The 18,815-nt window shown below is 41.5% G+C and overlaps 1 protein-coding gene across 1 annotated transcript in view; it reads left to right on the plus strand.

Moving 5' to 3' along the window:
* Positions 1-13,059: 13,059 nt before the first annotated feature.
* The window catches only part of LOC136885954 (uncharacterized), a 165,527-nt gene continuing 159,771 nt past the window's right edge, over positions 13,060-18,815 (plus strand). Inside the window, exon 1 of the mRNA XM_067158653.2 lies at positions 13,060-13,197. The gene's annotated coding sequence lies outside the window, so the exon portion shown is untranslated. The remainder of the gene's footprint in view (positions 13,198-18,815) is intronic.

Raw genomic sequence — 18,815 nt, forward strand, 5'->3', positions numbered from 1 at the left:
TGTAAAACTCCCCTTGATTGACACACTGTCGCTACTAACCACAAACCTGTTGTGTACCTAACATAGTGGTACTACGCGCAAGTAAAAGCGACCCATGGTGTTCCCCGCGTGGTGGTACTAATTACAAGTAGTCTCATGGTTCTAAGTCATTCATCCCTTGGTCGCCCCTTTTAGTCGCCTCTTACGACAGGCAGGGGATACAGTGGGTGTATTCTTCGCTTGCGACCCCGACCCACAGGCGGTTGTGTGTTTGGTCCGCGAGAGCTATTTTATTTCGCTCAAGTCCGCCGGCAAGCCGGTTAGGACTCCCCTATTCGCCACCTGGGACGCGCCACGTGGGAGAATCACCTCTCCCCCTGCTACGCCAGCGTAGTAGGTTCGTAGAAAACAATGATATTGTAATCGGAGTTAATTTAAATGAAGTTACCTTTGCACCTTGTAACCGATCTTATAACGACATTATTATTGTCAGGAAATGGAGGTAAGCCCATAGCATGCTTGTCTAGATGGAGTTCACTGCTTCAGGCTTTCGAGCTTATATAAAGCATTGCGTCGATCCATCTCCGAGAAACATATGCAGGGGGTTTAGAGAATCTCCTGGCATAAGAACTAGGAACTACACTGGATCATGTCGTGGAGAAAGTTCCTAACGTAACAATGAAGATGATGGTGTACCACAAGGCTCTGCTACATGCAACGAAAGATAAAAACAGTCTTCCGCAATGTTAACATCAGGCCAGGAAAGATAGACATCACGAAGGAGTGAACATTGGTGCGCTAAATACGAGAGTTCCGTACAAGCATTGTGTATGCCTTTCAGGTCATCAACACTCCCCCTCTTGTCCGTTCCCATTCATCACATTGAGACCGCCTGGTGGTCTCTGATAGCTAAGGCATCACGTCTTCGAATCCCGTTGGCGGAAAAAGTGTTCAGCATCAGAATGATGTCCGGTAGGCTTGGAGAGGTGGTGTTATACAATTTCTAATCACAAGATTGCGTGGCAAACACGGGTTCAATTCCAAACGTCTTCGCAGGTCGAAAGAGTGAAAGACACAGAAAACTACGTACCTACTACTACCGGGCTGAGTCTCTCAGACGGTTGAGCCTTGAGCTGCTGACTTTCTGAGCCCAACTTGGCATGTTCGATCCTAGCTCAGTCCACTGATAATTAAAGGTGCTCAAATACATCAGTCTCGTGTCCGTAGATTTTTCGGAACGTAAAAGAACTCCTGCGGCAAAAAATTACAGCAATTAAGCATCTCGGTATTTTCATTATTATTATTATTATTATTATTATTATTATTATTATTATTATTATTATTATTATTATGTCCGACTCGTTGGCTGAACGGTCAGCGTACTGGCCTTCGGTTCAGAGGGTCCCGGGTTCGATTCCCGGCCGGGTCGGGGGTTTTAACCTTAATTTGTTAATTCCAATGGCACGAGGGCTGGGTGGATGTGCTGTCTTCATCATCATTTCATCCTCATCATGACGCGCAGGTCGCCTACAGGAGTCAAATAGAAAGACCTGCACCAGGCGAGCCGAACCCGTTCTGGGATATCCCGGCACTAAAAGCCATACGACATTTCATTTTCATTATTATTATTATTATTATTATTATTATTATTATTATTATTATTATTATTACGATGGTACTGAATTAGAGTGTAAAAATAATTAGCCAAGGGATTTGTTACAACGTACATCTCCAGTAATTTTAACCTTAAACTGGGGAGATCCTTGATTCAAAACTCGACAACAAATTTAAAGATGGCTTTTATCCGTGCTTTCCCATTTTCACACAGCAAAACCCCATGCCTCAACTTTATTAAATGACAGATAGAGTTGTAAAATACCGCAGTATTTTACTTAGTAGAGTAAGAAGCAACCTTTCTTACCGGTATGTTTAGCTTGTTGCCTGCAGATGAGGCGATCTCATATCTATTGATTGCATTGCAGACATTTTAAATTCATCTCATATTCGATTTTTCTAGTGTGTCCAGATCCATGCCTGAATTGTCAGCGTAGTTACCTTTGGTTCAGCGGACCTGGGTTCGATTCCTAGCCTGGCTGGTGATTATGTTCGTGTTAATACAAATCTTCCACTACACACATTACGCTATCAACCACCACAGAAACTCGTGATAGTTAATATATTCCTCCACATAGGGTTGGTGTCAGGAAGGGCACCCAGCCATAACACTGGAACACATCAGCAAGTGTCACCCAGGAAGCCGAGAAAAGGCCAGGAAGAAGACTCGATTTTTCTACAAACCGGAATGTGTAAAGTTCTGGAAACTGAGTGGGGGAATAGAAACGATGACTTAGCACAGAACAGTTGTATTCCATCACAATTCTTGTAAATCCCTCGGCCAAGTCGAGAATCGAACCCCGGACCCTATAAATCAAAATCACTAACGCTGACCATTTTTAACCAAAATTACAAATAAGAGAAAAATTAATAGTTGCACTCTATGCATGTGAAATGAAGTTTAATCACAGCCAAGTCATTTTTTCAAGTAAAAAGTTCCGCTCCAGTGCTCCAGAAGGCCCCACGTTTGATTCCCGGCCGGGTTAGGGATTTTAAACTTCATTAATTAATTTCGATAGCTCAGGGGCTGGGCGTGTGTGCCGTCTTCATCATTAGAAATCATCATCGGTAGGGCCCCATCCTCATGAAGGCTCAGGTCACGAAAACGAGTCAGCTCCAATGACCTGCATCTGGCTTCTTCTGAGGCCCCATGTCATTAAAATTTATCAAGTAAAAACAAAAATGTCCGCCTCTGTACTGGAGTAGTTAGTGCGATTAGCTGCCTCACCCGGAAGACGGGTTCGATTCCCGGCTCTGCAACGAAATTTGAAAAGTAGTATGAGGAATGGAACGGTGTCCACTCACCCTTCGGAGGTGAACTGAGTTGCGAAGTGCTCGATTACCGCCTCAGTCATCTTCGAGGTGGTTTTCCGTGGTTTCCCACTTCTTCTTCAGGCAAATGCCGGGATTGTACCTAACTTAAGGCCACTGTCGCTTCCTTGTCTAGGCCTCCCAGTCTTCCCCCACAAGGCACTGTTCAGCATAGCTGGTGAGGCCGCCTGGGCGAGGTACTGGTACTCCTCCTAGTTGTATCGCCCGACCAAGAGTCTCACGCTCCAGGACACTGCCCTTGAGGTGGTAGAGAAGGGATCACTCGCAGAGTCTGGGGGGAAAACTAACCTCGGAGGGTAAATGGATCAAATAAATAATAAAAACAGAATTCCTGTTAAAAACACTTTGTTACCATACACAATATAGTACCAAACAATAAACGGGTTATAGAACCTCCGTTGCTCAGGTGGCACCAGTGGGTTCCTTGGTTCAAATCCCTGTCACCTTGTGAGGTTTATACTGCAAAAAGCGGAATTGGAACAAGTTTTCCTCCGGGTGCTCATATTCTCCATGCCATCTTAAATTGCAGCAACAATCCCCAATATCATTTCATCTGTCAGTGAAATCATTGCCCCAGAGGAGTGCTACAGACTTCGGTAGCCGGCGCTGTCTTCATCCTCGTCACTAGATGGGGACTTTATTCATTTCATTTCTGTCTGACTCGGTTAAAACTGCAAACAGGCTGTGGATTCTCATTTTCATACAATTATTAATATACGGACTATTGTTGTTGTTGTTTCTTTTACGTCGTACGGACACAGATAGGTCTTATGGCGACGATGGGACAGGAAAAGGCTAGGAGTTGAAAGGAAACCATCTTCAGGGCTGCCGACAGTGGGATTCGAACCCACTATCTCCCAGATGCAAGCTCACAGCCGCGCACGGCCAACTCGCCCGGTATTATTATCTTACGATCTTCCATTGCGTAAACAATGTTCAGCCGATGTTTAACTAGACATCGTTTAAAGTTTCAATATTGGTTAGAAAATGGAGATTGAAGTATCTTTCATGCAACTCTTTGCTTGTCGCAACCAATGAAATAAATAATAATAATAATAATAATAATAATAATAATAATAATAATAATAATAATAATAATAATAATAATAATAATAATAATAGTAATAATAATAATCATTTGTTACCCCACGTCTCTATTCTACTTAAAGTTACCGAACCGGTAGAAATCAAGAGCACGGCTCTAATCACAGCCCGTCTCTATGTTATCACAGCGTCGCCAATTTCCTACCTTTGCTACAAACAAGGAAATGAATTGTGACAGCTGAACAGATTAATGCAAACATTTGTCACGATACCCGGAAGTGGATGGTACTGCTGTACTTCCGTTCTCTCGCGACCTTGTGGAGAACACGGAGTGGCACAAGGACGTATATTGGACGATATATCGGGGGAGACCTTCATTCACCGCTCATCTGCGGGTCGCAACAGTGACCTTACGGGCCTGGGGGTACAGCAGTTGGTAATTTTGGTAAGTAACTTCTTGGAGAAGGTTTTGTTGTTCTACTGACAATACGTCCTTGGAGAACTCGCTACCTTGATCTTCGCCTGACATCCAGTCCCACGTCGCAATGGATACAGCTTTAGGGGATCTAGAAAAGGCATATCATAGTAGAGAGAGAAAGTCTCCTACAGAACACATTCCACAGAATGAAGTCACTCCTTTGGGAAGACAACTTCAATCTATTACGTCGATCATGCACCTATTTTGTATGGATCCCTTCTCGCCACTAACATCAGGCTGCGGTGATAAGAATTGGACGCTACGGAAACGAAACAACAGTCCAAAAAGGAGTGAGACAAGGTTGCAGTTTGCCTCTGCTTCCCTCCATGATTATATGGAACAAACGGTAAAGGAAACCAATGAGACATTTGTAAAAGAAATCGAAGTTCAAAGAACGGAAATCAAAACTCTGAGATTTGCTGATCATATTGTTATTTTATCTGAGTCTGCAGAAAATCGGGAGAAATTGTTGAGTGGTAAAGACACACTCTTGGAGAAAGTGTACAGATCAGAAATAACGCAATGTCTATCGGCCACATACGTGGACAATATAATGTGTTTTCAGTCTCATGCGGGGACAGTACAGATTCTCCTTCAGATAATCGTCCTGTATCCATCCTACCACCCTTATCCAAGGTGCTTGAACGTCTAGTTCATACACAAGTTACTGAATACCTTACCAAGCATTCCCTCCTTAATCCCTTTCAATCCGGCTTCAGGAAAGGACATAGCACTGCGACAGCTTTACTACGAGTGACAGATGATATTAGACGTGCAATGGAACAACGGGACGTGACTGTACTGACATTATTAGATCTCAGTAGTGCCTTCGACACTTTCAATCCTCGATTACTACTGCAGAAACTTCGAGAGCTAAATTTTAATAGTGTATCACTTCGTTTCTTTTCACCTTATCTTGAAAATCGCCGGCAACGCGTGACAGTTGGAATTTTGAGTTCAGGATGACAAAGTAAGACCCTCGGTGTCCCTCAGGGGTCAGTTCTAGGACCACTTATATTTATCATCCAAATTAATGATATATCAAAAGCTCTTAAATTCTGCAAATTGCAAGTGTACGTGGATGATGTACAGATTTACTATCATTCAAAACCGAGTGATATTGATACTGCAATTACTAAAATAAATTCCGACCTTCAACATCTTTGTGACTATGCAAATAAAAATAGTTTATTAATGAACCCAAATAAGACTCAAGTTATTATTATCGGTACCAGTAAAACCCTACATTCCCTCAAGCAAAAGGACATCTCCCCAATAATTGTAAACAAGAAAATCATACCCTACTCTACTTCAGTGACTAACTTAGGAATTATTATGAATGATACCCTAAATTGGACTCAGCTGGTGATAAGCACATATATCAAAGTACAATAATGCTCATATCCCCTGAAACTGTTCGCTAATGTATTCTCTGTTCGAATTACAGTACAAATAATTTGCTCTCTGATACTACCTATATTTGACTACTGTGACACTGTGTTGACTGAAATAACCTGCGACAGTAACAAGAAACCGGACCGGAGCCTGAACAGCTGCGTAAGATATACATTTAATCTGCGATATGATGGTCATATATCACCATATTATAAGGAGCTGCCGTGGCTCCGAGTGCACCAGCACCATGAACTTCACATGCTACAACTTCTGCACAAAGCACTCTCCACTAATACTCCCGACTATTTGTCCTCATCTTTTTCTTACCTCTCGTCCTATCATGAACACAATACAAGATCTGGCTCCTCTCTTGCCATTCCTGTAAACCACACTGCTGTGTACAACCGCTCCTTCATAAGCTCTTTATCTAGGTCATGGAATTCGCTACCTGCGAACGTTAGAGACAATCCTTCTCATCGCACGTTTAAAGTGGCTTGCCGCGAGCATTTGCTGGGTAGATCCCGCAGACTTGCTGGATAATTGCTGAGTGAATGAAGGAATTGAATGAGTTGAATGAATGGATTACTGTAGTCATATAATTTAAGTGTTCCTTATTTTGTGTTTTTTAAAGTTAAGAATTCTTTCATTATTATTATTATTATTATTATTATTATTATTATTATTATTATTATTATTATTATTATTATTATTATTATTATTTGTTTTATTTGTATTCGAAATTATAAGTTATGTAAATGTTTACTCATCTAGTGGTTAAGTGTAAAAGAGGACCTTGAGCCCTAACTTCGCCACCAATAAAGGCATTATCTGTCTATCTACAAGGTATTTCAGCAACATTCCTGGACAATACAATGCATTATGCTATTTGCTTTAAGTCGCACCGACACAGATAGGTCTTATGGCGGCGATGGAGCAGGAAAGGTCTAGGAATGGGAAGGAAGTGGTCGTGGCCTTAATTAAGGTACAGTCCCAGCATTTGACTGGTGTGAAAATGGGAAACCACGGAAAACCATCTTGAGGGCTGCCGACAGTGGGATTCGAACCCACTGTCTCCCGGATGCGAGCTCACAGCTGCGCGCCCCTAACCACACGGCCAACTCGCCCGGTCAATGTATTATGAGCCAAATATATGAACAATATGCCTTTGCTGGCAGGACCTAGTGTTTACACTGCACTATGTCTTCTGGTAAGGGTTAGAGCAATTTTGTTACTTTCATTGATTTGTCTCAGCTTTATCCTTGGCTTTGACAAAAGGAAAGTGACTGAGGTATGAGCGATGCTAGTAACGCCATTCCTCATGCAGCAACTTCTGGCTCGGTGAGGAAAGCACAGGGAAACTACCTCACTCCTCATTTCCCTACTACGCCTCTTCAGTGATGCCTAGGCCATCTATGACAGTTGATGGCGGAGCTGTTGAGGATCCAACCAGCCTTCGGGCTGAGGACTGAACAAACATTCGTGGGCAATATAAAGAATTTTGAGTTTCATACGAGGTCAATAAAAAGTAATTGAGCCACATTCCTTGATAATGCAATATACTATCTCCATATTCTTGCACAATGAAATAGATTTTAGCATCATACATGGACAATATCATGTTTTTAGCCACAAATAGACATTCTTATCCTCGACTATTTCCTTCTTTGACCACTATCTTTCATTTGAAAATGAAAACCTACAGCCTGTTTCCAGTCATTCGACTGGATCAGGGATGGAATGAATGAAGCCCCCATCTAGCGGCGAGGATAGGAATTGTGCCGGTTGCTGAATCCTTGGGCAATGATTAATGACTAACAGATGAAATGAAATGCTATTGGAGAGCGTTGCTGAAAAAACGATAGTGAAAACCGGAGAACCCAGATTAAAAACCTGCCTTGGCTCCGCTTTGTCCAGCACAAATCTCACATGGAGTGGCCGGGATTTGAACCACGAAACCCAGCGGTGAAAGGCCGGCGCGCTGCCGCTTGAGCTACGGACGCTTCCCATCTTTCATTTAGTGGTGTAAATGATTTCCTTTTCTTCTTTGCCTCCTCCAGTGATGGAACCGCTAAGGTCTATTAATTATTCCTCTGAAATAACAATCAAGGTCTTTCAGTTACCAATCACAATATGACCTACGGTCGTAGTGAAGATGCGTCCATGACGTCACTCTCTGCAGGTGTGTGTCAGCTGAAAGGTGCTGGTCTAGCTAAGGTCAAAGAGAGTTCATGGAGGTCTTCCTGTCCCACTGAAGGTCGCTAGAAGATTGTGTCAGCTGCCAAACATCACGTCTTTCCTCTAACATCAATAGCGAACAATCAGCATTATTTTCGTGTAAGTCAGGTCGGTCATCCGGCTTAGTTTTTTGTTGCATGTTTACACAGGTTGTGAGGGACTTCGCTACTGACTGATCCTTCTGCGAGTTGATGTCTTCTTCCCGCCCTAGTTTCAGTCTAAGGGCAGGTGATACTGGAATCACACGGTGTCGAAAAATCTTGACACTGAAAGACAGCTAACATTCAAATCTACATGATCAGCGTTTGTTTTGCCTGCGTCGCTCCTAGTTTTTCAGCGTCTGTGGATTTGTGTTAGAGTGTCGGCCTTCAAATCCGAAGATTGCAGGTTCAAACCCAGCGGAAAAGAAGTAAATTCAGCATTGGTAGTCATATGATATTGCCATGTAAAAATCTGTAGCGAAATATTCGGTGTTCATCCGACAAAATTAATTAAAACTCAACCAAAAGTCACCCAAAAGAGACACGTTCCTCTGCCGTCTGCCGGAGTAAAACAGAACGATAAAATTGAAACACAGGCAGTCTAAATGGCATCATATAAAACATGTTTGCAACATGGCAGTTGAGGTCATTATGATTATGATTATTATTATTATTATTAGTATTATTATTATTATTATTATTATTATTACTTGCGGACCCTTGGGTAAATAGTCAGCGTAGTGGATTTCAGTTCAGAGCGCTAAGGGCTCGATTCCCAGCCGGTCCAAAGATTTTAACGTTAAATTGTTAATTCACCTATCTCGGCGACTGGGTATTTGAACAGTCCCCAACATTCCTCAAATTCACACAACACTGTTCTCCATACAAGGCAGATGGTGCCCACCCTAGTCGGTGGGGTGCCTCACGAAGTTCTTCTTCTTCTCCTTCTTACTGTCAGACCCACAGTGTACGGGTAGCAGGCCTGATTCCTACTCGGAAGCGCTGGGTTCGATTCCCGACCAGGTCAGAGATGTTTACCTGAGTCTGAGGGCTGGTTCGAGGTCCACTCAGCCTACGTGATTACAATTGAGGAGCTATCTGACGGTGAGATAGCGGCCCCGGTCTAGAAAGCCAAGAATAACGGCCGAGGGGATCCCTCGTGCTGCAGGCCTTCGAGCTGAACAGCGGACGCTTTGTGGGCCATGGGGTTTGATTTTTATTATTATTATTATTATTATTATTATTATTATTATTATTATTATTATTATTATTAAAAATGAATTGCCGTGTGGCCTCCGGAGAGGCCTGGTGCAGGTCTTGTGATTTCACTCCCGTAGGCGACCTGGGCGTCTATGAGGATGAAATGATGATGAAGGCGACACAAACACCCAGTCCCCGTTCCAGCGGAATTAACCAATTATGGTTCAAATTACCGACCCTGCAGGAAATCGAACCCGGGACCCCTCTGACCAAAGGCCAGCATGCTAACCATTTAGCCATAGAGCCGCACATTATTATTATTATTATTATTATTATTATTATTATTATTATTATTATTATTATTATTATTATTATTATTATTATTATTATTATTATTATTAGACGAGAGTCGTGACCAGAATAAAAATCCAGTACAGGGGATGAGACTGCGAGACACGGTCCTCCAAGGAGACAATAACGAGAATAGTCTCGATAAAGAAGAAAAAGAAGAGGAGAAGAAGCAGTATATTATGTGTATGAAATCAAGAATTGTGCAGAACTAGTTGACAAAGGAGATGGTGAGGATGTACCAGGCTAATCCAGTCGGAGTAACAGCAGCTCCTGTCGTGCTGTTATAGGTCAGTAAGGAAACGAGAAAGCTTGTGGGAAAAGAGGAAGTGGTGTAGAGAAAGGTCCCCCACTGTGACTATTGTATATCACCGTTATTGTGTGTTCTCAACACGGTATAGCGCAGTCTTAGACCTGAGAATAGCCTTCTCTTAGTGCAGGTTCAACTCTGTCGTGGAGAAGCGATAGCTGTTTGGTGCCATTACCGCAGGCTTCACACAAATGTGAGATTTTCAAAATAGAAAAGTCACTTGGTCCGCGTCTGTGGTGTAGTGGTTAGTGTGATTAACTGCCACCCCCGGAGGTCCGCGTTCGATTCCCGGCTCTGCCACGAAATTTGAAAAGTGGTACGAGGGCTGGAACGGGGTCAGATCAGCATCGGGAGGTCAACTGAGTAGATGGGGATTCGATTCCCACCTCAGCCATCCTGAAAGTGGTTTTCAGTGGTTTCCCACTTCTCCTGAAGGCAAATGCCGGGATGGTATCTAACATAAGGCCACGGCCGCTTCCTTCCCTCTTCCTTGCCTATCCCTTCCAATCTTCCCAGCCCCCCGCAAGGCTCCTGTTCAGCATAGCAGATGAGGCCACCTGGGCGAGGTGCTGGTCATCCTCCCCAGTTGTATCGCCCAACCCAGAGTCTGAAGCTCCAGGACACTGGCCTTGAGGCGGTAGTGGTGGGATCCCTCGCTGAATCCGAGGGAAATACCAACCCTGGAGGGTAAACAGATAAAGAAGAAGAAAAGTCACTTTCCATTTCACATTCCCGCAAGGTGGGAAGTTCCATGGTTAGGATCACGATATCAAGTATCATGAAAAACCAGCCAACAAATTTGTTCTTACTTCTTCTTAGTTCTTCTTCTTCTTCTTCTTCTTCAACTTTTTCTTTCCCTACCGCTTTTCCGATTTGACCATGTTCCACTCCCGTACAGGAATATTGTGCTGAAAACACACCGATGTAACAACAGTTTCGTCCGGGAGCTGACTTCATTCTTACAGACTGCCGTTCATCTCAACTGCAAGCTAACGGTATTGTCTTAGTTACACTTTGATTCCAACCTTTAAATCATTCAAGAAGAATATCTAATGGATAAGTGAAGGTATTGAAATGTGTTTTTACAGAAGAATGCTGGAAGTGGGATTGGTAGATCAGGTCACAAATTGAATTGGTGGCAGAAAAACGAGTTACCGGCATTTCACAAGGAGAATACAGAAATTCATAAACCATATTTTGAGAAACCTGAGACTTCAGTTATTATTAAGAAGTGGTGAGGGTAAAACAAATGGGGGTACACCAAAGTATGTGAATATCATGTTAGAGTAGACGTATGAAGCAATGCTTATGTAGAAGTAGAAAGCCTAGAAGAGGACGGGGTGGCGTGGAGGGCTGCATGAAATTGCTCTATGGACTGATGAGCCAAACAACAAAGAAAGCGAGTTTTATTCATGAACTAATGTCCTAATGCTAAGATAACATAGATTCCGAAGTGGGAGAGAGGAAATCTCTGGATCTACTGCCGCCACCATCGCTGTAGACTACAGCCTGACGGGTAGGCAACCTTCCACACACTTAAGCAATGAGGGTGAGGCTCTGCTAGGCACTTCCCTTGGCATTGGCTCCAATGTGAACGGTGCAGAAGTGGGGGCTGGTAGGGACCACATATCATTTTCAATTCATCCTTCCTTGTTGTTTCTTCTTCCATTCTTTCCAAATTCCTTCATTATTGCACTATCTTTTATTCTTCCCTCCTTAGACCAATCTGGACAGGGATTCCTTTTCATTCTTCTTTGGAATTCTTCCATTTATCTCTTTCCATAGATTCCTCTTCCCATATTTTATTTCTTTCTAAATCTTTCCTGACCTCTTATATCCAGCTTCTTGTTGACATTTTCTCCTAAAAATACTTAGATATCTGTTTCACAAATCCGTTGTCAGTTCTATAAATATGTCCAAAAATAATAGCAGTCTCCTTTCTCTCAGTTTTCTATGTTCTTCTAGTATAGTTACCAATTATTATTATTATTATTATTATTATTATTATTATTATTATTATTATTATTATTATTATTATTATCGAGCGTGTTGGCCGTGCAGTTAGGGGTGCGCAGCTGTGAACTTGCATTCGGGAGATAATGGGTTCAATCTTCAATGTTGGCATCCCGAAGATGGTTTTTCGTAAATTCCTAATTTCACACGAGGCAAATGCTGGAGCTTTACCTTCATTAAGGCCACGGCCACTTCCTTCCCACTCCTAGCCCTTTCCTATTTGATCGGCATTATCTGTGTCGGTGAGACGTACAGCAACTTGGAAAAAAACTATTATTATTATTATTATTATTATTATTATTATTATTATTATTATTAGCCAGTCCTGTAGTGTGGAGATAGCATGCTTGTCTCTTATTCCAAAGTCATGGGTTCGTTTCCCTGCCAGTTCAAGGATTTTAATTTTGGAATTTATTCCTTTGCTGACAGCTCTCACCATTGTTGACAGTTTCACTAGTTGAAGATAAGAAACACCTAACACTACCATTTGGAGATAGGAGTAATGAATGTACTCCGTTCATTCACAACACCACCACCACAGCGTCTCCCATTGGCGCTGCTGTAGGCTCAACCTGCCTTGGCTTCTCGAAGCAGGCAGGCAATATTGTTTTCACCTACCTCGCACATCTCTCCAGCGTTCGCGCATGCGCGGTAGCGTCATCAGAGTCACAGTAGCCTACTTTACGTCTGTTAGTAGCGCGCAGGTGGAATGAAAGGTGGTGGGGGGAGAAATTCCCCTTCGAACAGTTGTGCGTGTTGTAGCGTGGCAGACAGGCAGTTGAATGTGTTGATGTGCGCCGAGTGGTTGTCGCTATAGTAACGTACAAGCCGGCTGCAAGTATCAGGCGGTTTTTATTACGCAGCAATTAAATTAGGCCTGCTTCAGTGTTAAAATTTCATAACCTAGAAGACTTGTTATCAATTCCCCTTGATAATATTCTTGACTATATAATTTGTGTATATTGTAAAAGTGACACGCACAATTTTTGACATTTCATAACAATAATAATTATTGGATAATTACACGAAAATGTGAAGATGAAAAGTGGAGATATTCCTTTATTTTACTGACATGAAGTGAAGTGTTTTATATCGTTATTTCTTTTAAATTTATCAGTGATGTGACTCGTTTGAGGATTTCTATACAGTCTAACTATAGAAAAGAAATAGTGCTTTCGGGTGAAGTTTGTGGAATACAACTACGCTGTGCCAAGGACACATTCAAACGAAGATTATTTTTTGGATACGACATCCTTTCATCCTATAAGGTAAGAATATTTCTTTAGTAAAATTTTAGTATAATTTAGTGATTGAAACCAAGTAAATGTTTTGTTTTCCAGCTAAAATTTGGAAAGCCTAGTTCTGGAGAACTTTCCAAATATCCCTTTGCATTTTTTGAAATATTAAACATTTGGCTTTGAAAATGATTGAGGATGAAAGAGACAAAATAAAGAGAAAAAGTGTCTTTTGCTTAACATATCTGAAAAATGACATTAAATCACAGTATATAGACGAAATAGGAGGCTTCTTAAACAGTTATGGGAGGAGACATTTTTCATTTGGAAATCGTCCCATAAGATCTTGCAAAATACTACTCTGTAGTCTACTACTAATCTTTTCTTCACCGGGCGAGTTGGCCGTGCGCGTAGAGGCGCCCGGCTGTGAGCTTGCATCCGGGAGATCGTGGGTTCGAGCCCCACTGTCGGCAGCCCTGAAGATGGTTTTCCGTGGTTTTCCATTTTCACACCAGGCAAATGCTGGGGCTGTACCTTAATTAAGGCCACGGCCGCTTCCTTCCAACTCCTAGGCCTTTCCCGTCCCGTCGTCACCGTAAGACCTATCTGTGTCGGAGCGACGTAAAGCAACTAGCAAAAAAAAAAAAAAAAAATCTTTTCTTCTTTCTTAATCTGTTTACCCTCCAGGGTTGGTTTTTCTTGGGAATCAGTGAGGGGTACCACCTCTACCGCCTCAAGGACAGTGTCCTGGAGTGTAAGACATTTGGTCGGGGGTAAAACTGGGGAGGAGGACCAGTACCTCGCCCTGGCGACCTCACCTGCTATGCTGAACAGGGGGCTTGTGGGGAGGGGGTGAGATTATTGGAAAGGATATACAAAGAAGAGGGAAGGAAACGGCCGTGGCCTTATGTTAGGTACCATCCCGGCATTTGCCTGGAGGGGAAGTGGGAATCCACGGAAAATCATTCGAGGATGGCTGAGGTGGGAATCTATCCCCCACCCCATACTCACTTGACCTCCCGACTTTTCAAATTTCGTGGCAGAGCCGGGAATCGAACCCGGACCTTCAGGGGTGGCAGCTAATCACACTAACCACTACACCATAGAGGCGGACACTAATAAGATTATTAATAATAATGTTATTATTTTTACGTTCCATTAACTATTTTATCCCGTTTTCCGGAGACATCGAGATGCCCGAATTTAATCCCGCAGGAGTTATTTGCCGTGTCAGTACATCTACTGAAACGAGGTTGCGTATTTGAGCAAGGATCGAACCTGCGAAGTTGGTGTCAGAGGACCAGCGCCTCAACTTTATAAGCCACTCAGCCCGACTTACGTTTCTCTAATCAAGTTGTACTAGTATTTGTACGAGGCAACGAGTGTTTTGTTTTGAATGCCAGGTAAAATTTGGAAAGATTAGTTCCGGAGGGCCTTTCAAGTGCCCCTTTGAATTCTTTGAAGTGTTATACAATTGGCTTTCAAAATTATTGAGGCTCAAAGATATACAATTTTTTTTGTTGCAAGAATAGACATAGCCCGGAAAATGACAATGAACTGCTAATCGTAAAGCGTAGACAAAATAGAAGGGATCGTAAAAGGTAACTGGGAAGAGATTTTTTTTTTCTTTTGGACATCGTTCTAAATGATCCCTTATATTTTTTAAAGATTTACAAAATTCTACTCTATACACTTCTGTCTTTGTAATAAAACTAATGACAGCTTCTTTGCACACGTACAGTTAAATTAATAATTCAGAATCAGTTCTCTTCTTCATTTCGCTAGTGGTTTAAAGCTGCTCTTAACTCAGGTTTTTCGGTGACGATTGGTCTGGATATGCCTAGGATAGATAAGCAAGCGGTATAGTCATTTGCCTGGTACAGAAATGGAAAACCACGGAGAACTATTTTCAGGTATGTCGTTGCCGAGGTTCGAACCCAAATTCAAGCTTAGAGCTACGCGACTCAACGCAAATATGTATAAATATTTTAAAATCATCTCACCCTTTCAATCGTGAAATTAGTAGCGATTCGCCATAGTTTAGTAGTGGGCTCATCAAGTGTGGCCATACAACTGATGAGCCCACTGTTACTCTGGGGAGAAATGCTGGTAATTTCACAATTGAAAAGTGCTAAAGATCTTAAAGGATTTTACCATTTGCAGTCGGTGAAATTCAATTATGGTTTCCTTCTAGGAAATTTATGTTATACGGTGAATATTTTGCTAAATAGACATAGGTCTAACACTCGCAAGAGACTACCAATCATTGTGCCTAGACAAAATATGAGGGCGTAGAATGTTTTGGGGTGAATTCATTCCTCGTTATTACAATGTAATCAGAACAAGAAACTGGAAATCGTGCCGGGATGATCCCTTACATTTATCACCGATCATATAAACCCTGCTCTGTCTACTTCTGACTGTAATAAGATTGATGGCGGCCAAGTTCCCTACTTAAATTTAAATGTGTAATTCGTTATTCAAAACACACGCACCCAAAATTGCTTTAAATATTTGTATAGATCCACTGTGCAATCAATTTTGTTTAGGTGACTAGTCCATAGATCGGTTATGAAGTTCTTCATTCCAACCTATCCTTTGCTAACCTACTCATTTTTACGTATCTTCTCTTAATCTGTTTATCATAGTCATGCCTCGGTCTTTTACTAATGTTCTTACTGCTTACATTTCTCTCAAAAACTGAGTGAACAAGTCTTTGATTTCACAAGTTGTGTCTCTTTTCCTGCCTAATGTTAGTTAATACATTTACGGTAGATATGTATATTATTTTAGTCTCTGCTGTCGTCACTAAAAATTCGAGCACCCCATTTTTTAACACCCTGTGATGTTTATACCTACAAGCGATGCAAATACTTTGGTGGATGTTAGCGCGGACCATTTTGAATGAAAAAGTTTCTGTACATGCCTATCCCATTCTGAGATCTTTCCGAGTGAGAGCAGTTTGAAGGTTCGATTGTAAAATGACCAGTAAATTAAGATAAAGTCATTAGTCAAAAATCAAATAACATATGGACAGCAGTTACATTATCTTTCTCTATAATGTGGGTAGCTAATTCCTTCCCAGACGGAAACACTTCGCAGGTCTCCTAATGGGTCTATAAATTACGAGATGAGTTGAATGTTGCAATCAAGACACCTTGATCTACGATCGCTTCTATTTACTTCGGCCAAGCTTCACTGTTTCATACTTCCTAGCTCTGACTGTCTTCCAGTTTGAGATTTCAACGACTGTAAGTTTACTGCCTTTTCTTCCTGTTACGTTTGATACTAAAATATGCTGATGTTCTTGCCGTTCTGCTCTTTTGAAACAAAAAATTTACAAAGAAAATGGCAAGTAACAAGGACGTTCGATGGGCGTACCCCTTATGTTTATGCAAACCCCGTGGCATAATCGTTGTCAAGGTAGACTATACTTGCTACTCGCTTCAGTAAGTTTGAATTTCTAATCTATCAATGCATAGAAATCCGGGCTCTAATTATTTGTCCTAAATCAGGACACGGGGCCAGCAGTAGTGCGAGGAATCTGAACCATTGACACATACTTGTCCATTTGGCAAAGCTCACTTACTTTGATTGAAGGCGAAACCTTAGCGGTTGTGGCGTCAAGCCAACGTTAAACACCCTCCACTTACAGGCTCGAGCAGGCTTATTCATTCATAAATTCTACGGAGTGATTTGTGTTACTATGACGTCTGTATTGTGGATTGTAGAGAAATAAAATCGTATCTCTGAAAAGGGCAGCGTCATAGTATTGTAATGGAATCCAAGTAAAGGATTGTGCAGAACCATTCCGAGTATATGTGAAGTCTGTCTGTTAAGTCTGCTAGACGGAGGAAGGCTGGGTCCTCAAAATAGCATCATCATAATATGTTATGCAGTTACACAAGAACACCTCAAAAGCCAATGGTGATGCCATAATAAGGAATGCAAGGCATAACGAGAAATGAGCTGTTTTGCCGTTCCTTTCCTCACATAAGCAAGCATAGGATAATAATTCACGTTATTATTATTATTATTATTATTATTATTATTATTATTATTATTATTATTATTATTATTATTATTATTATTATTATTATTATTATTATTATTATTTCAAAGATAGGAACTAACTTTTCACCTTGTAGATTTCGTAACTGTCAAACAGGACATGAGTAATTCGACTGATGTTTCAAGTGATCATTTATGACATTTTCAGTACCTTTCATTCTCTCTCTCTCTCTCTCTCTCTCGTTAATGCAATTCTACTGCGTTACATCACTTTCTGACGAGGTTATTAAAGCCTAAGGACATCGTTTTCTGGGAGCTTCGTGTGAAATATCAATTCACTATCGGGCATTCGAATGCTTAGATTGTATTGAGAGTTGAGAGACTGTGAAAACTGAATAATCAGTTCAGTTACACATGTACTGTTACGAAATATGCAAGGTAATGTCATACTTTGTATAAATAAGAATGCTCGTATTTCTTTTAACAAAGCAGCGTCACTTAAAATTGGATAAATATCAACTGGATTCCTCGTGGTACATTTGACGATTACATTGAGGCTTCTTTCCTATATTCGGTATGTTCATAATAATAATAATAATATGGCCATATTTTACACTCTCTACAGTGTGAATCCACTGCAGGAGAAATACTGGACGGTAACAAAAGATGGGACAGAAATGAGTATTCTCTGTACACATTTTAACACCAAACTCCTCGCTCGTAGGCAACTTGCATGACACTCGCGACAGACGTTTTGCCTACCATTTCATCGAAACGACACCTACGACGCAAATCTTCATCTTAGTCTGTTCCAGTGATAAACAAGCTGACAATAAATAATTTTAACCAGTCGGATTTCCCATTTCCTCATTAAACTGCCATAAATATTATGATATCGGCTCATGATTTCTATATTCGATATATTTAAGTCGTGTACCATTTCATTGTTATTGAATTGCGAGGTATAGTGGTGGTTTCACTTAGACAAACTTAATTCGTGCCCCATTGATTATTATTAAATCTGAGGGATATAGCGGCGGCTCCCATATTCGATATCTGTAACTGCCCCTCTATTTGATTTTGATATAAACTCCGGGAGAGAGAGGGTACTTCCAATCTTAACTGCAGCCCCACTTGACTGTTACGAACGTTGCAACGTAGAGGGGTGGTTCTTGTATTAGACCATTCAAACAATCAATCGTCGGTATTGTTATACCTGCGTTTCTCTACTGTGCGGTAAAACTTAAGTCTTGTGATTTTCCTGTGCGCTTTAGGTCAAGTAGTTGTAAACTTGCATTTGGGAGATAGTGGGTTCGAACACCCAAAGATATTTTCCCGTGGTTTCCCACCTCCACATCAGGTAAATTCTGGGGATTTACCCTAATTAAGATCCCGGCCGCTTCCTTCCCAAACGTATTATTAGTGTGAAAATGTGAAACTACAGAGACTTATTTTCAGGGCTGCCGACAGTGGGTTCGAAACCACGATCTCCGAAATGAATATGAAAGCTGCAGATACAGACCGTCACTCTTATTCACTAACTTGTTCGTCGCATTCTTCTGAAGATTTCAGACAAGTTTTCTTCTTTCCAAGGAATTTCACTTTAGATGTCATGTTCGTGAGGATTTGAGGGATCAGTT

Source organism: Anabrus simplex, chromosome X, assembly GCF_040414725.1.
Source record: "Anabrus simplex isolate iqAnaSimp1 chromosome X, ASM4041472v1, whole genome shotgun sequence".
Taxonomy (NCBI): Eukaryota; Metazoa; Arthropoda; class Insecta; order Orthoptera; family Tettigoniidae; genus Anabrus; species Anabrus simplex.